Source organism: Vicugna pacos, chromosome 23 (assembly GCF_048564905.1).
Source record: "Vicugna pacos chromosome 23, VicPac4, whole genome shotgun sequence".
NCBI classification, from domain to species: domain Eukaryota; kingdom Metazoa; phylum Chordata; class Mammalia; order Artiodactyla; family Camelidae; genus Vicugna; species Vicugna pacos.
In genome coordinates, this window is record NC_133009.1 from 3,181,423 (window position 1) to 3,199,566 (window position 18,144).

An 18,144-nucleotide genomic window follows, 5' to 3' on the forward strand; every position below is an offset into this window, starting at 1 on the left:
AGGATGAGGGGCCAGGCCGCTGCCCTGTGCGCCCTATGAATTTTTGATCCGCTGCTGCTGCTGGGTCATCAGTCATGTGTGGCCTCGGGGCTGGACATACATCCTGGGGCAGGGCCGTGCCCCATGCTGGTTCAGGGCAAGTTCTTCAGGTTCTTCTTGGCGGCCGTGGAGTTCCCTGCCAACACCTCTCACTGCACCTGGACCCTGTGCAACCCGGACCCATGCCGCTACAGGCTGTATGTGAAGGTGGCCAAGGTGCCCACCTGCAGCAGCCCTGTCAGCATCCGCATCTACCAGTTGGAATCCTTCCTGGAGTCCACGCCCAGCTACCTGGGCCTGGAGAGCTGTGATGAGGTGCTGAGGCTCTGTGACCCCTTGGGGCCCCTGGCCTTCCTGTAGGCCAGCAAGCAGTTTTTGCAGATGAAGGGACAGCAGCTGCTGCCGGACGATGACCCTGGGTCCCAGGATGGGCCCCTCCCACCCCAGCAAGAGCTCCGTTGACTACCTGGTCATAGGCAACCATAACCCCAGCGAGGTGGCTGGTGGCTCTGAGCACTGCCTCACCAGCCTGACCCAGGATGGGACGGGGATGCGCTCCAGGTGAGTCACCAGTGGGGAGACACTTAGGGGACAGCCCTCTGGGCAGAGGGCAGGGGGGAGAGGGTGTCCTCTTCAGGCCTGCCCTGGCCACCCGTCCCTGAGGGCTCCCTCAGGGAAGCAAGTTGCACTGTGAGAATAGGGACCTAGGGTGCTTGTCTTTGGCCCCCAGGCCGGGTGTGGTGGCAGCACACTGGGAGGGGCTTGCTGAGTGTTCAGGGAAGGATGAGTCTGTTTTTTCCCAGAATGAGGGAGTTTTTCATTCCTGGCTGGGGGGAGGTCCCTCCTGTTTTGCAGGTAGGACGATTCTGATGGGCCAGCAGGCTGCTGTGGCCTGTGGCAGGGTCTGCAGGGGCCTCTTGGGACATGGGAGGGAAAAATGAGGCGATTCGGCGGTCGGGATGTGTGGTCAGGAGATGCAGTTTGGGGGTTGCATGTGTTGTGGCTGCACAAATCCTTATCCTACTGCTAGTTACCCAGCTCCTGGGAGGTGTTCTGGTGCCAGGGAAGAGGAGCAGTGAAGAGGCACAAGGGAAGTCCTTTGTGTCCTGGTGTTGCCTTCCACGGCGGGGGAGGGAGGAGGCGCTAACACCCAAACAGAAGCAGCGGGTGTCAGGTGTGGGTTGTGGGGGTCCCTGGTGTCGGGGCTGTGTGTCATCTGGAGCCGCCCTGAGTTGGTCAGGGGGGTCTGTGTTCAAGATTTTGGAAGAAGTGCGGGCAAGCCCTATGGCCGTCAGAGGGAAAGGCGGGCGTACTCATGCGCTGGGTGGGTCCTAGCAGGTATGGGCTGGGGCACAGTCCACCTTCTTAGCAGTTAGGTGTCATTGGTGAGAGGGAGGGGAACCTGTGCAGGAGGGCATGATCAGTGGACTGGGACCCCGGACGGGCCTCCGTGGCAGCAGGGCAGGTTGGGAGCCGTGCAGACACTTGGAGGGGATCCCCCATTTGCAGGAAGCTCAGGATGTTGTGGGAGGCACAAAATAAGCGAAATGGGGTTACAAAGGAAGCCTGTTATCCTGGACCTGTTTCTATTGATGGCATCCAGGCTGAGGACCCCAGATTAGAAACATGTTGAAGCAGCGAGTTGCTGGAGAGGGTCAGGAAATGAGCGAAGAGGTGGCCAGAGCCCTGGGACGAGGGTGCAGTGAGGCATCCAGGGAACATCAGACAATCCCGACCTTGCATCCGTGCATCAGGGCCCCCAGTGCTGGGGTGGGAGGCCTGAGGGCAGATCTTCGGGCTGGGCAAGACAGAGGTCACTGCTACCTTGGCTGGGGCAGATCCTCTCCTTCCCCCAGGTGGTGTGTGCACATGGGGTGTGTGTGTAAATGTGTGCAGTGCATGGGGCACGTGTGTGCACGTGGTCACGCCTGCCCCCTTCCAGCATGTCAGTATGTGCGTGTGTGCACTGCGTTCTTCTGTGCATGTGTGTGAGGGTGGGAGGTACTCGCGTTCACCATGCGTGTGTGTGAAGGCTGATTTCAGCATTTGTGACAGAGCGTGTGTCGAGGCTATGTGGCAGGGCTGGTGGCCTTGGGGGAAGACAGCTCACAGGGACTGTGGGCTGGGGCTGCCATGTTGTGAAGTGGGGAGCTTGGCTGCAGGACAGGACACGGTCACCTGGGCCCAGGGGAAGTTCAGACCCCCATGTGCGTGCCCGGGCCTCTGAAGGCCTTGATGCTCTGAGACCTTGGGAGTAAACATCACCTTGGTGGTGGTGACCACAGCCGCGTCTAAGTGTCTCCTTGTGCAGGAAGCACCGCCTGTCAACCAGTTTACACCCCCCAGCAGCCCAGGGATGGCTCCTCAGAGAGGCAGCCGCCAGCACAGGGCCTTTGCACAGGCTGTTCCCTGGGGTTTAACACTGTTACCCACACACCTACAGGGTCTGTTCCCTCAGGTTGCTCGTGCCCTGGCCATCCTGACCCCCTGACCATGCTGCTTGAAGTGGCAGCAGCCTGAGCCACGCTGTCACCGCACCCCATGTCTTTTTCCCATCCCACATGGCATCACCTGTGAACACTGGATAATTCCTGTGTCCTTTTTCTCTGTCCTGCCACAATGTACGCCCCTCCCAAATAGGTCAGAGGAGTTTGCCTTGCTGGCTGATGAAACCTGGCACACAGGAGGCCTGGATTAATACTTTCGTAGTGGAATGAGATATAGAGAAGTGAAGGCAGCAGCCAGGGTTGCACAGCTTGCAAGGGGGAGACAAAGGGCAGAACCAGCTCTTGTCACCTGGTGGTCCTGCCTGGGGTGTCTCCTGCTCAGCACTCTGCTGGGAGTGGGGTGTATGTGTGTACACATGTGTGTCAGGGTGGGGTGGCATGCAGACCAGAGAGGTCCAGCAGTCATTCATTCAGAAGACACACAGATGAGACAGGCAGGTGCTTGCCCCAAATCTTGCTGGCTGAGCCTGTGCCAGGGAGCTTCACCCCTCACACTGGTTAGGGGAGGCTGGGTCACATGTGTCCCTCCATCCCCAGCGCAGCTGCAAGCGAGCAGGAGGCCCAGGCCAACACGTGGCCTGTTTTTAGCCTTGTGCCTCTGTCCCGTCAAAATGCCACATGGCTACATCACGCATCTGGCTGGGAAGTGTTTGTTGGGCCTGAGCAACTGTCCCCTGTCCTCCACCTCTGTCCCTGCCTGGCTGCACCTCTGCAGCTGCTCTCCTGGCCTCTTAGCTCTGTGTCCCTCTCCCTCTCATGGTAGTCTTCTCTGCGTTTGCCTGCCTCTGGACAGATGGCCCAAGTCAGGACCCATGGGGGCTAGGGTGGAGGGGACTGGGGACTGGGGACTGGGTGGGGGAATTCAGAGAGCTGTCCTGTCCCCTGTGGTCCTCATTTGCACATCCATGTACTGGGCTGAGGAGGAACTCCATGCCCAAGGACACACCCTAACTTTACAGGTAGTGGAGCACGCCCTGGATGCCTGGGGAACCGGCCTGGTGGGCGAGGACAGGGCAGGAATGGACAGGGGCTGACCCTCTGCCTCTGCTGCTTCACCTGCTGGGCTGGGGAGAGCTCTGCCCAGGAAGCAGGAAGGCCTAGCAGGATGCGGGCCTCTCCCAGGGCCCTCATCCCGGCCGACTGAGGCCCCGTGGGCCAGAGAGGCCATAGCCTGCAGGCTGGGGCGCCAGGGTGGGAAGGAGGCTGGGAGCCCCCTGACCACGTGCCCTGTCTCCTGGGTGGCCAAGGCTGCCTGGCTGCCGTTAATTTGCTCAATTTATCAGGTAATGAGATGAAAGTGAGGCTTCCAGACAGAGGGGGCGTTGAGCCGGGGGAGAATGGCTGCTTCCTTCTGGGCCTGGAGGGGCAGCCCACCCCCCAGCCTTGCCCACTCCTCTGCTGCCCCCTCACAGCCCACCCAGCCCAGGAGCCCTGTGGCCACCCAGCAAAGGGGGTCCTGAGAGCCTCTGCCGAGCACTGTGGACCCCAGGAGTCCTTGCGAACAATGCCCCATTGCGGTTACGTTAGTCTGAATGACATTCGTTAGGTGTCAGCTGTGAGTGGGACACACGTTAAAGGTACAGCAATGATAACAGAAGTAGCAGTCACCACTTGCTGAGTGTCCCTCCGTGGTGGTTGCGCGGCCAAGCTCAGGTGGCGGTCTGGGACCAGGAACAGGGCTCGTCTGTGATAAGGGCCAGGCACCCTGTGTCAGGATCCGAGGTCAGTCTGTGATGAAATTCAAGGTTCAGTGTGTGACCAGGGTCATGTCTAGGTCTGAGGGTCAGCCTGTCCTCTGAGCCGGTGGCCCCCTGCCTGGCCTCTCCACCCCCTCCTCACCACCTGGGTCACCAAGGTAACCAGCCTTGAAATAATGGGTGTTTCAGCAGCTGAGGCCTAACTTGAATTTATCCTGAAAGACTCAGTTCTGCAGCAGTTGCCAGGGAAACTAGGGCATCCTGTCTCTCCCACCCACTGCCAGTTTCCACGTCAGTCAGGCTTCCACTTGACACCTGGGCTGGGGCAGCAAAGGCGGATGGGCAGAACGTGCCCACCCTGGCCCTGCTACCAGTCCTGTCTCCTGGACCCCAGGCCTCTGTGCTTTTGTCTCAGTGTGATGGGATGGGATGGGATGGCTCAGCAGGGGAGCCCACTGAGGTATAGAGTGCCAGGCGGGGGGCCCTGTGGTCGGTTTTGGCAGGCAGGCTTAGTCTGGGGCCAGCGAGCGGAGCACTTGGAATCTGATCCTGGATTTGATCCCAGCTCCTCTCCTTGTCAGCCTGGTGGATAACTTGGTGTCTCTGTCTGCATCTGCCAAATGGGTGTGGTCATGGGGCTGTTGAGGTCATCCGAGCAAAGTGGTAGTGATGAAGGCCCCCCTGGGCAGCCTCGGCTGTCATATCTTCAGAGCTGCTCCCCTGCCCTGTGCCGAGGGCATGGAGGCATTCCTGGGGCTCCCTGCCTTCCCCCGGGCTCTGGTCTGCTTCCCATCTCCTCCACCCTGGCCCCCAGGGTCTTTCCACAACATTCCCAGTTCAGAGTGAAGTCCTGTTTGTGCAGTATCCTTGAGACCCTGGTTTCACCTGTCTTCTGAGACTTGGGCCTCCAAACCATCTCCAGGGCAGACCTTCCTCTTTGAGCCTCAGGTGTCTCTGCTGTAGGTGGGTGAACGTTTGGTTCCTGGGTGGACTGAGACTCAAGGCTTCTGTGTACTGAGGTTACCAGCACAGAGCAGGCGCAGGGGGTAGTCAGGACTCCCTTGCCCAGGTTTATACCCAGAGAGCCAACCTTGGGGGGAGCAATCTTCCTTGAAGATTGTGGGGCCCAGTCCAACTCAGCCTCCTCCCCAATTGGGGAAGCAGGGCGTCGCTTTAGGTGGGCAGGCTCATGTCTTCCCATCTGAACAATGAGAGCAGAGAGGTCTCCCTTGTGGGATCATAAGGCATTGTGCCCATACCCAGGACGTGGCTCAAAACCAGGTCCCTCGGCCCCTGCATTGTCAGGATTCATGCAGAACTCAGACCTGCCCCTGCCCTGCGGCCCTCCCTGGCAAGTCCTCCCTCGGCCTCTGCTGCACAGCTGGGAGCTCAGGGGTCAAGCACGGTGCACGCCCACTCCCGTAAGGTTGCAGCCACCCCTCCTACCCATCCCTTGTCTGGCAGAGGGGCTCTGCCTCTGGGTTCAGGGGAAAGTGGGACCCATGGGAGGGTGGGCTCTGTGAGAGGAGAAGTTTCTGCTAGGGCGTGGGGGGTGTGAAATTCTCAGTTGCCACATCACTCAGCAGGGAGAAGGAGCCCCGCCTTCCAAATTGGGGGAGTTAGGGGTGTCCCTTTCTAGCGTCCGGTTCATTCATCAGGCCCCCCTTGATGGTCAGTTCCCAACACAGGCACGGGGACCGCTGGGAGGGGACTCTGCACGTCTCTAGCCGCCCTCCCCAGAACAGAGCACCTGGACACTGAACCTGCTGCCCATCAATAAAGTGGGTTCCCTGGGATCAACTCTGATCCCAGCAACGTGCCCACACCTGTCATCTCCCACCATTTCAGGCATCAGTCCATCCTCAGATGAGGGGTTTGAGGCCGTGGTGGGATGTACTTCACGGGCCCACAGCGATGAACATGGACCTTCGGCTCCAGAGCCCACCCTCTGGGATCTGCGCCGTCCTCATTCTCACCCCAGGAGATGGATCTGCTCCCCGGGGCCACAGAGAAGCCTGGCTCCAAGAGGCATCAGGGACCGTCTTGCCGGGCTACATGTGACCTGCCTTCAGGCAGCCCGGCTCCCCTGCTCCAGCCCCGGGGAAGTAGGTGGTGAGGGGCAGTGGCCCAGATCTCTCGTGGGTCTCAGAGCTGGGCCTTGGCAGTGCCGTCTCCTTGGTTCCTGGTACGTGGGTGCCATGTCAGTACATGCAGGGTGCCCGGCCCGGCCTCAACCTGGCCCACAGTAGGTGCTTTGTCAGGCTGCGTGCCCTTGTTGAGATCGCCCTGACCCTGCTTTGCGGGGAGGGAGGGGGCCCCAGGGCAACCCTGAGAATGAATATGAATAGGATGGTGGCACCAGGATCCCTCGCAGAGGGAGTGACCTAGAAACCTCAAGTGTGGCCTTTGGACAGAAAGCCTGGGTGAAGCAGCCTCCTCCTGAGTCCATCAGCATGGCCTGGAGTGCTGGCCCCGGATGTGAGGCCTCTCCACTTCTCACTCCTCAATGGCTCCCCAGTGTCTAGGGGCTGTCCCTCATTGTGTCCTCCGTGGCACTGGGGCTACTAAGGGGCTCAGGTCTTTGGGGGCATGAGGTCATGACTGCTGGGGGAACAGGGCCAGGATGGAGAAGACCCTGGAGAGGGCTGAAGGAGGGTGGCTGGAGGGGCCTGGAGGCCCTCAGCAGTTAGTCTGCTGGGTGTGGGGGAGGCTCAGCCTGGTGCTCAGCCAGCAGCTGTGAGACTTGATCACTCGTGCTGTCCCTGGAGGGCATGGGAGAAAGAGCTCACGGGTCATGGCTGGGGAGGAGTGGCATGAGGAGGAGACTGAGGCTCAGGAATCTGGACCAAGGACCATGGGGAGAGGGCAGCAGGGCGTGAGGACCTGTGCCCAGGAAAGAGCCCGAGCACCATCCTCAACCCCATCACGGGGCCCCTGTTCTGTAAGGCAGTGCTGGGATGGGTGGGGGTGTCTTTTGTTCATTCGTTCATTCGCTTTTTAGACCTAGCTGGGGCTCCAGCTCTGTTTCTAGTCTCTACACTGTGGACCTGGATGCAAAGCCAGTGCAGACTCTGCCCCAGCTGCCTGTAGACAGAACTGGAAGGCACCAAAGGCCTCCAGGGGGAAATTGGGTGGGGACCGGACCCCAACTTCCCTGGCATCTCTGCCCTTCCCTGTCCGGCCGGCCTCTGCGTCACACCCCATTACTAATTCAGTCTAGGCCCACACTCTCCTTCTGACCACCAGGATGCTGTGTCCTAGATCCCTGCTTGGGAGGGATCATCCTCTGAAAGACAAGATGGAGCCTGTGCTCTGCCAGTTGCTTCCTGGGTGGCAGCAGGGCACACGAGAGTGCAATGGGTCTTAGTACAGGGGCACCAAGTGCCAGGGCCACTGCATGGAAACTTGAGACTGTTTCCTGCAGCAGTGCCCAGGTCAGGGCCGTGTCGAGGGACCTGTGGGTGGGCGACCTGGTGGACATGAACCACGAGGGGGGGTCTAGACCCCGTGGGGCCTGATTGTGGGACACTGCAGTGTCTCTGGGGATGCCGGGGGCAGTGGGGTGATGGTGAGGGGACGAGTGTGTGTGAGGCATTTGTTTTATCCTGTATCGAGGTGAACTTGGCCCCCACTCTTGGGGTCTCAGTTTCTTCTCATGGCTTTCTGCCCCTTCTTCCCTGTGTCTGCATCCCTGTGGCTCATGTACCTGTACCTTCCTTGTCCCCATTGCTGGTCCTTTGTGCTTGATGGCATCAGCAGTGGATGGGAAGTGGCAGCCTGGGCGTCGGGGGGTGCAAACGCAGTGTCACGTGGTAGTGGCACACAGCAGTGGGCGCGTGCCTGCTTGGGGCCCTTCTTTGGGGGAGCAGCCAGCCAGAGTCCCCAAGATGAGCACCAGCAATGCAGCACCCAGCGATGTCCCAGTGAGGGTCCCCCACTCTATAGCTGGACTCTGGAGAGGGGCATCCTGAGAGACTGGGTGGGCTTGGGGCTCAGCTGTCCTGGGAAATGACTCCCCCTTGTGACGGTGGATTTCCTGGAGGGGCCTTGGCCTTCCTGGCCCTGCTGCCAGTTCTCCACCCCTCTTCCTGTACCCACCCCCACTCATGTCCCTGGCCCCCTGGCAGAGCCCTGTGAGATCTGTGACGAGGACAGCTTCAGTGCTGTGCTCTGGAAGGAGGTCCTGGCCAGAAGGGTGGCCTCAGTCTGGTGTCCTCACAATGCCACAGGTGAGGACTGAGGGGTGGGTATCGTGGGGTACTCCTGTCCTTGAGATGCCAGTCCCAGGAGCTTTGAGCGCAGGACCCACGGTCAAGACCACGCCTAGGCAGCCTGTGCCCTGAAGCTGGGGCTGTACAGGTGGGTGGGGACGGGGGCTCAGGACCATCGTGTCCTGAGAGTTCAGCAGGAGCCAGTGCCTGCATGAAACCCTTTAGTGTGATGCCCCACGGAGCCACCCATTGATACATCCGAAACTGAGGCACAGAGAAGTTAACACCAGCTGTGGGCTTGCAGGACCACTAAGTGGAAAGTTGGCTGTGAACGTGGTGGTCTTAATCCCCGTGCTGCCCTGTGGAATGATGGGGGATGTGGAAAAAAGGCAGAGTGGGCTCCCAGAAGGTGCTTGGCATGTCAAAGGGTTGATTTCCTCTGCTGCTCTTACTTGAAGAGTGCACACGGGTTTGGAGTTGTGTGTTTGCTGTGCAACATTTAGGTAGTGACCCTCTCTGAGCCTCTGTTTTCTTCCTGTAAACCAAGTGCATTGTGGGTCTCTGTCCCCCCCAGGGCCCCTCCCCCCAGTGGGGGCTGTGTGTTCCCAGCTGTGGTTGCCGCCCCCCCTGCCGTGTTTTGTTTATAAAACAATACGTGTTTGGGTAGCGTATTGCAAATCCAAGGAAGTAAAGTGAAGAAAACCCAGGTCGCGGGATGGTGTGACTTGTCTGGCCTTTTGTCTGCGTGCACGACCATATTTTCCTTCTTTCTGATTCTGCACCATGTGGTGAAGCAGGTGTCCTGCCCTGTGGCTTCTCTTTGGGTAACAGGGTTGTGGCAGTCCCCTAGGGTCATCCCTGCTGTGTGTGCGCACAACTGTGCCTGATTCCGTGGGAGTAAGTTCTGGGTCACAGGCTGTGCCTGTGTTTAAGGTAGTGGACACCGGACTTCAGTCAGCCCCTAGGCTGCCCGGCGTCTGCTGTGGCACACCCAGGCCATTGGGTCCCCTGTCCTCATGGCTGGAGCTGAGCAGGATCTGCCTGGCTGTTTGCTTTCCCCAGGGCTCTGGATAAGAAAGGTCTCTGCTCCCACGCAGGTGTGACCCTGAAGGGTTGGTTCTTGCCAGGTCGCAGGACCTGGTGCATCTGCTGAGAAATGCTGTGAATAAAAAGAAATCTAGAGAGGCCTGTACCCTGGGCTGGCTCATTTGGAATGTGGCCCCGGGCAAGTGTCTGCTTCTGGCGCTGAGGGTTCCAGCTGGAGGGGCTTGTTCCTGGGAGTGATGGGTACGACTCCTGTGCTGGAGGTGGGCAGCCACCTGAAAATTGGGAGACAGAGCTGACCCGCCGTCTCCGCAGGCCTCATCCTGTGACGCTGTGAGCTGGATGAAGAGGGAATTGCCTACTGGGAGCCCCCTGCTACATCTGCTGTGTCTTAATGGACTACCCAAACATCCAGATAATGGTGAGGCCGGGCCAGGGGTCTCCTACCCAGCCCAGCCCATCTCTCCATGGCCCTCCTCTGCTCTCTGTCCTCTGACAAAACCCTGTGTCCCCAGTGGCACATCCTGTGGACGTAAGTCAGCCACAGCCATGACTGAGGGCTGCCAAGGTCTTTCTGGGCATGGGATGTCCTTTGTACCTGCAAGTGATAGCACCCACCCCTTCGATCTTCTAGGCCTAGGAGCACCTGGCAGAGGCTCAGTGTAGACTGCCTGGGGAGGTGGCCTCCCAGATCATCCGTATGCTAGACTGACCACCAGGGCATCTGGAACTGGGCTTCAGCCCCTGTTCCCCATCCCGGCTGAGAGAGGGGGCAGGAGCCGCCCAAGACCACACAGTGGGGCTTGGCCTGGGCCAGTCCCTTCCCTGAACTGGGTCTTAGTTCTTCCTACTCCAACTGTGTCTCTGCAAGAGCTGGGTAGGCAGAGTACTTGGCACAGGGTGGGTCCTGCAGTGATGATTGGGTGAGGCTCGTGGGGTGGGCAGGTGGCCTAACAGGCTCCCCCTGTTTCCCAGGACACCACCAACCAGACCTGTAGTCTGTGGGCCAAGACTGACCTGTGAGTTCACCTTTGCTTTATGTCCTTGGGGCCTCTGGCCTGGGGGAAGTCAACCTAGCAGGGGGAGGGCGCAGCCTTCAGTTTCAGGGGCCAGTGACTCCCCCACTGCGTCTGTCCTGCACGGTCTCCTTGCCCAGGTCAGGCTCTGAGGCGGCAGGGTCGCACCCAGCTGGCTTTCCACTCCTCCGAAGAAAGTCCACAGTTGGGGGTCCAGAGGGGTATGGCTGTCGTCCCACCCAGTGGCCCAGTTCCAGGCAGGCGGTGTAGCTTTGCAGGAGCACTGCCAAGGACTAGGGCAGCAGGGTGAGGCCCCGAGTGATCAGATGGGAAGCAGACATGGGGCTCCTGGGGCCCTGGGCCCAGTCCTTGTCAGACAGTAATGACAGCCCGCGCCAGCTGCTGTAGCAGCGGGAACCCAGTGGACAGGGCAATGGGCTGAACTGATCAGGCTGCAGTTTAGAGTCACAGGGCCCTGCATGGGTGCCCTGAGCCAGGTGTCCTTCCAGCCATATGGAAGCAAAGAGACAGGTGGGTGGCTGTGTAGTAACAGGGAAGCGTTTGTGCAATAGCCCAATAATGGGGGCGGCATCCAGAGGCTAGCAGGGTCAGAATTTGTGGAGACAGGGTGAGAAAGAACTTAGTGACCGGGTCCTGATTTGCCAGATGCGCCTGGTGGTGGCTGGGCCTCCCACTGAAGAGGTTTGGTGTCCATTGGGGTGGGTGTGGTATGAGCTGCATGACATTATCTCCACCCGCCTCTCTCATCCCTGGTTCCACCAGTCCCCAGGGCAGTTTGTGGGCCAGAGGGTACGTGTGGCACGTCCCTAGTGCTGGGCATGGTGCAGTGACGGAGGTGTGTCAGGGAGGCTCCCACAGTGGCTGACCCTCGAGGAGGACATGTTTTGTGGCAGAGAACAGGAGGAAGCTCTTTAGGCAGAAACACACTTTGAGCAAAGGTGTGGAAGTTAAGAGGGTACAGGAGGAATGTGAGGCCAGGACGAGTAGGCAACCGGAGAGGAGGATGGATGGGTGCCAGGCTTGGGGGGGAGGCTGCAAGGGGCGTGGGGCCAGTTTGTAGGGCTGTGTGTCAGCAACTATGGAAGCTGTCAGGGAGGGATGTGACCATCCTCCATCCACCTGTCCATCTATCCACCCACTCAGGTATCCACCCACCCACCTTCTATCCGTTCACTCTCTTGGCTATCCACACACCTGCCTATCCACCCACTCACTGACTCATCCACCCATCCAGCCCCGCAATCCGTCCATCCATCCACCCACCCATCTGGTCTTCAGTGATTACTGACCACTGACAAGGCAATGCTCTAGGAGGACTGCCTTATCAGTGGTCAGTAATCACTCAAGACCTCAGCCTCCTCTGATCCCCACTGAGGAGAGACAGGAAGGCGGGAACATTTAGATCCCTCTGAAACTGTCAGGTCATGGCACAGGCCAGGAAGTGGAGTTAGTGTACCAAGTGGCAGGTGGGGTGAGGTCCCTTTCAGGGCAGGTTCATGGAAGCCTCTCTGGGGTGGTGCGTGAGCAGAGATCTGACAGCACTGTGTACCAGGTGTCTGGGGACAAGCATTTTGGCAGAAGGAACAGGCAGTGCAAAGGCCCTGTGGTGGGAGTGTCCAGGGCCATATGGCAGAGTCCACTGTCCTTTCCAACTGTGGGTTTGGGATGGTGAGGACAGGGGCTGGGGCTGGGGGAGAGCAGGGGTGGACCCCAGAGCCTTGGGAAACTGGCTCTCTGGCTTTGGTTACTGTCGACTGCTTTTCTTTGGGTTTTGCAAGTGGCGCAAGCTCATTGTTTAAAGTGGAGTATCAAAAAAGGAAAAAAGAAAAAGGGCCCACATGCTCGTAGGGCCCAGGCTGGCCATTGTGGGCGGTTACACTGCGGCTACAGGTCCGTTTAACCTGGCCCCTGATGTCGGCACAAGCCCCTCCCCACAGCCCAGAAACCCTCCCCAGGGGCTGTTAGAAGGCTGCCTGCAGTGCCCTGGGGGTGACCGTTCACCCAGTGGCCCAGCAGCCTCGCTTGGACAGCTCTGCTCGAATTTCTGATTGTTCCCTAGGCGTTGAGTCCCTTGGACAGTTTCAGGATCTTGGTGGTAAATTGCTTTCCAGAGATGTGGACCCAGCCCCTTGGCCCCCAGGCAGCAGGCTGTGAGCTGTATGGGCAGCCCAGTGAGTGTCAAGTTCTCAGTCCCCAGGGCTATGTGACCTGGGGTAGATTCCACCCTCTGGGAGCCTTAGCCTCCCATCCTCGGGACAAGAGTCTGCCTGCTTGTGGATGGGGGCAGAGAGGTGATGGGGAGTCAGCTGCATCCAGGTCCTTGCGGTGCTGATCACTGGCCGCCTCCTCCTTCTCAGGTGTGGAGGGCCCACCCACTGCCCACCCCTGATCACCTCTGAGTGGATGAGACTGTTAGGGTCTCTGTGCCTGGGCCCAGGGCTCTGAGGCCAGCGGGAAGGTGCCCCAAAACACATCTTGCCCACAAGCTCCCTGTTCAGTCCTGGGCATGGCCCTAGAAGCCCAGCTAACTGTGCTTGTTATGTCTGGGGAAGCTGAGGCTTGGAAAGGACCTTCATCCAGCTCAGGATGAGGATTGTGGTATCTGATCCAGAACTGAACACCCTGGGGCCAAAGGCCAGGGATGGGCTGGGAATGGGAGGGAGGGCGCTGTCCCTGCCCCTCCCCCACTCTTCCCCCTTTGCTCCGCTCTGTGCTGGGCAGAACCTCCTTCCATGCCCAAGTGGGGCCACTCCTCACATAAACGGGCTCACAGAAGCCAAGTGTTTCCTGAAGTGGGGACCAGGGAGAGGGCCCCAGGTCTGCTTCTACCAGTGAGCCCAGGGACTGGGTCTGTGCTGTCATGGGCCTGTGTTTATGTGTGTTTGGATGAGAAAGGTTCTCAGATGCCTGCAGAATTCTGTGTGTTCAGGGGGCCACTGGCAGGTCAGAGCCATCAGTGATGTGACCATCATCTGAGCTGTAGTTGATCCTTTGATTCATGACTGTGATTCATGACTCTGTCCCTGTTCTGATGGAGCCTAGATTCCAGACTCAGACTGAGCCCTGGTCCTGGCCACTGGTCATGTATTGAGCCCTGACCCCGTGTCTCATCTGGAGTCCCTTGTGCGCATTCGTGTGTACGTATGCACGTGTTATGTGCTTAGAGGGCCGCCCCCTCTTCCGGCCATGTGCAACTGTCAGCCATGTGACATGCTTGTCTTGGAAAGCTGAGTCAGAGGTTTCCCCCCACAGCACAGACCTTCAGCCTGCCTCACTCCCAGTTGTACACACACACTTGGACACGTGCTCAACATGTACACATGAGGAGACTTCTCCCAACAGGGCTCATGTCCCCATCCCCACAACACCCCTACACCAGCCTGGCCGATGGCAGTGAGGGCCTTGGGAGCAGGGCCATTAGGGAGGGAAAGGGGATCTTTGCAGAATTCTCAGATGTTTGGGTGGATGGGTGGAAGATGGGCCCAGGAGGATGGACTGGTGCCGGGGTTAAGGAGGGCCAGGAGCACATCCAGGGAGTTCAGTCCTGTGGTTCTGATCGGACAGCTCGCTGGGTCTTTCACTCATGGTGGCTGCATGGGTTTTGCAGTTTCCATTTTAAAAAAGAATAACCCAGAGTTACAAAGAGCACAAGAGTGAGAGCTGGCAAGATCCTGCGAAATCACCTGCTGTGCCATCACTTGCAAGTAGTGGAGGTGAGGCCCAGTGTAGGGACGTCGTACAGGCCAGGCCTGAGCCAGGCACCCTCCACGGTGCTCCTCCTGCTGTGCTAGTGTTCAGGAGGTGCTCTGCCTGACGCTAGTCCCACGTGGGCTCCAGGAAAGACAGTTCCATACCCACTGTGTCTTGTTCTCCTGGGTCGACGTGCACGGCAGCTGTAACTCTGAGAAGTCCTTTAAGTGCCTTCTGTCCCGTTGGGTTGGGGTTTCCCTAATTAGTGGTCACTTGGCACCCTCACTGAGCTGGCAGAGCAGACACTGGGACTGGCTGGTGGAGGACGTGACCTTCCCACACAGTCTTGGTCCTTTGTCAAAACTTGACCCCACTCCAGGCACCTTTAGAGCTGCCTGGCTGAGGAGACTGGGGCACGGAGTGCCATTGACAGGCCCAGGGTGGCCGCGTGGGTCATGCCAGTCTGTGCTCCCTCCGTGCCCGGGCAGACCTCGGCCCTGTCGGATGGAGCTGTCCTGGGAGACACTCAGGACCCAGGCCGAGCCCCCTCCCTGGGGTCCTCACCCAAGTACATGTCCTGGTCCTTCTAACAGCCTTGCCCCATCCCTGTCCCTGGTTTCCTCGGAGAGTGCAGTGAGGGGGCAGGCCAAGGGGGGCATTCGGAATGGTGTCCAGCTCACTGTCAGAGGCGGCCAGTTCCCAGCCCAATTTGTCCCGTGCTGGCTGAAGGGCAGTGTTGGCTGCTGGTGGGCCAGTGGTGGCCCTGGGGGCTGGGGGCTGGGGCGGGGTCCTGTGTGGTGAGACCAGCATAGACATGTGCATGAGGGTCGGGATACACTGGTTTGGCAGGGGCAGGTGGCATCTGGGTGTGGGGAGCTTTCCCGGGTGGAGTTCAGGGCACAGGAGTCTCCTGTGGGGCTACCTCTGGCTGCGTCTGGTCCCTGTGTTTTCTGGCCCCTATGGGGCCCTTGTGTCAGTCGCGGGGGCATGCAGTCCTATGAGTGGGGTGTTCACAAGTGACTTGAGTGTCAGAGGTGGGGCCTGACAGTCAGTGTAGGCAATGAGTGTGGACAGCCCTGAGCTTACGGGATCTGCTGGACAGGCTGGGGAACAGCGCAGGGCCGCTCTGGGAGGATGCCTGCCCTGCTTGGGGGTGTGCAGGGTGGCTGTGGGGCGCAGGCAGTGATAATGGTGGTGGTGGTGGTGGTGGTGATGGCGCTGGTTGTGGTTTCAGTGAGAGCCGTGAGAGTGGAGGCTGTGGTGGCAGTTAAGGTGGTGTTCAGAATTGTCTCAGCGGTTCGGGGGAAATTGTTACAGAGTCCAAACTTGTTCTGCTTGCTGCATGACAGCCGGTGAATCAGGAGACGAGGTGTTGGGGCAAGGAATAGTGACTTTATCTGGAAAGCTAGCAGACCGAGAGGATGGCCCTACCAGTGTCCTGGAGAACCATCCTTCTCCAGTCAGAATACAGGCTACTTTTATACCAAAAAAAAAAAAAGTGAGCGAGTGGGTGGGATTCGTCGTTGCGAACTTCTTACTGTAGGAATGCTTTGTTCTTGCAGCCCTCCATGTGGGTCAGGCCCTGGTGTTCCCTTAAATCTCCAACAAAAGACAGATTCTCCATTTTGCAACTTGCCATCTCTCTGTAAGTGCAGAAGTGCTGACATCCTTAAAGGTCAGAGCTCTAAGAATAGGCTCTCCTGTCTATTTCAGGCTAAAGGCAACATTGTTTCCCAAAAGGTGAAGAGCAAGCAAGGCTAAGCCTGGAAACAGGGCACAGTGGTTAAAACTGAAGGAGTAGCCCTGATTCGGAGTCCGGTTTGTTCTCCTTTGTTACAATATGAAACCCCTCTCCTGAGAACCAGGACACACCTTGGGCCGTTAATGAGACCGAGTAGGTGAGGGGGCTGGGTGGGAGGGCAGAGGGGAGAGCTCATGGGGCCACGCAGTCTGGGAAGCAGGCTGGGAAGGTGTCTTGGAGGAGACAGAGCTGAGCTGGCAGGGGTGGGGAGGTCTGGGGTCTACTGGCACCCGTGCAGGTGCCCAGCACCCAGCACGGAGCCTGACCAGGCAGGCCAGGGATGCACTTGCTGAGTGAGTGACCTATCGACTTGAGGTTGAGTTGCGCCAGTGTTAGTAGCATGATGGGGTGTGGGTGTCAAGGGGCTGGCCCCACAGCTGGCATGAGTAAGTGGCTGGCCAGACAGAGGTAGGCAAGATGTGCACCGGGGGAAGGTCTGAGTGAGGGGAAAAGGGCTCAGGTAGGGGTGCAGGCCTCTTAGCTGGGTGGAGTCAGCAGGTATCCTGGGGTTGTCGGGACCCTGGCTCCCCCAGTGCAGACCACTTTCTTGCAGGGCTTTGGAGCTCAGGGTCCCCTCTTCTGCAGGGATCTTGTTGTGCCTGGCAGGCTCTCCTGGGCCTTTGTGTCCCTGCCCAGGTGGGTGGGGTGGGTCAGGTGAAGAGCCATGAGACCCCGAGGATGGCCAGGTTTCCAGCCTTGGAGCAGGCCTGCGGCTGGAAGCTCTGACTCAGAGCATGGCCGGCGCCAGGTGGGAGCCAGGAGATGGGCATCCTGAGCTACGTGAGAAGCTTTCGAGGCCCTGGTCACAGACCTGTGGATGCTAAGTGAGCCTTAGATGTTTTCAGTGCCTGAAGAGCCCGCCCACCATGGTGAGGGACACAGGCCTGAGGGTGCATGCTCTGGCTCTCACCCAGCAGCTCACTCAGCAAGAGGAAGTCAGGGAGATCTCCACACCCCAAGATCCCCTCAGGTCGCAAGCATTGCTGACAGACCCTGAACAGAGAGGACATGGCACTGATCTGGGGAAGCAGACATGGGCCTGCCCGGGGAGGGGTTTCTCACAGGCTAGTGGTCAGAGGGGAGCTGGGCACAGAGTGGGAGATTGAGGAGGCTTCCAGTAGATGGCAGGGCCTCGGGAGAGCCCTCAAGGATAAAGCTGAGTCAGCCAGGGGACAGGAGGGGATGTGCTCAGAGGGAATGGCCAAGATGAAGGCCTGAAGGTAGGAGAGGGCGCCTGTGTTCTGAGCCCCGAGCGACTCCATCCCAGCTGTCGTGTGTGGGGGCAGGGCTGTCTGAGCTGCCGGGAGACCTGAGAGCCCTGATGAGCTCCAGCTGCTGCGGGAGGTGGGCCCCAGGCAGGGAGCCCCAGCCCAGCAGCCGGGTAGGAGCTGTTGGAGGAGCCAGGTGCAGTGCTCAGGAACTCCCAGCTTCTCCAGGTGGGTTCCCTGGAGGAGGCAACCCAGCACAAGCCTGGTCTGTGGGTTGGAAGTCGATAGGCAGAGGTGGGAGGTTGGCACTCTGGACACGTGAAGCGTGATTTAGCAGGGCTTGTATCTGGAATGGGTGGTTTTGGGAGCCCAAAGGCCCAGCGGAGGAGTTTTGAGGCTCTCCTAGAAGCCCCTGCCTACAGAGACACGTTGCCCACTCCCTGTTGCCTCAGTGGGAACAGCTGCACCCACCCTGGCTTCTTTGTGCTGTGTGGGAGGACACATATGATGCCTTCCCACTCCAGTGTGAGTTAGCCCATGAAACCCCAGGGGACCCTGATGCACACAGTCCTATACTAAGACCTGCTTCATGGTCCTACAGGAGGCATCCTGAATGCCCAGGCTCAGTGGGCAGGCAGGTAGGCTGCACTCTGCATGCACAGTCTGTGTTACTGTCCCTTGATCTCCCATGAGCGTGCCAGGCCCTGTGCTGAGCCCTGTATACTGTGGTCTCCCTGAGCAGCACGTGGGGTCAAGATGTGTGCCTACTTCACAGGGGAGACACTTCGGCCCTGAGTGGCCAGCAGTGGCCTTGGCTGTCCAGTTTCCCCTCCTGGGGCTGGGCTGGACCAGCAGGGAGTAATGCAGGGAGCAGAGCAGCAGGGGAGCCGCAGGCTGAGCCTCCTCCCAG

At 59.2% G+C, this 18,144-nt stretch overlaps 1 protein-coding gene across 3 annotated transcripts in view; it reads left to right on the top strand.

The window, feature by feature from the left end:
• Nucleotides 1-402: 402 nt before the first annotated feature.
• Nucleotides 403-18,144, top strand: part of LOC140688681 (ankyrin repeat domain-containing protein 26-like) — a 121,856-nt gene continuing 104,114 nt past the window's right edge. Inside the window, exon 1 of one of the 3 annotated variants that reach the window (XM_072948295.1) lies at nt 403-600. The gene's annotated coding sequence lies outside the window, so the exon portion shown is untranslated. Of the gene's footprint in view, nt 601-16,031; nt 16,120-18,144 lie in introns of those variants that run through there. The other 2 variants (XM_072948296.1, XM_072948297.1) reach the window with 2 other exon arrangements.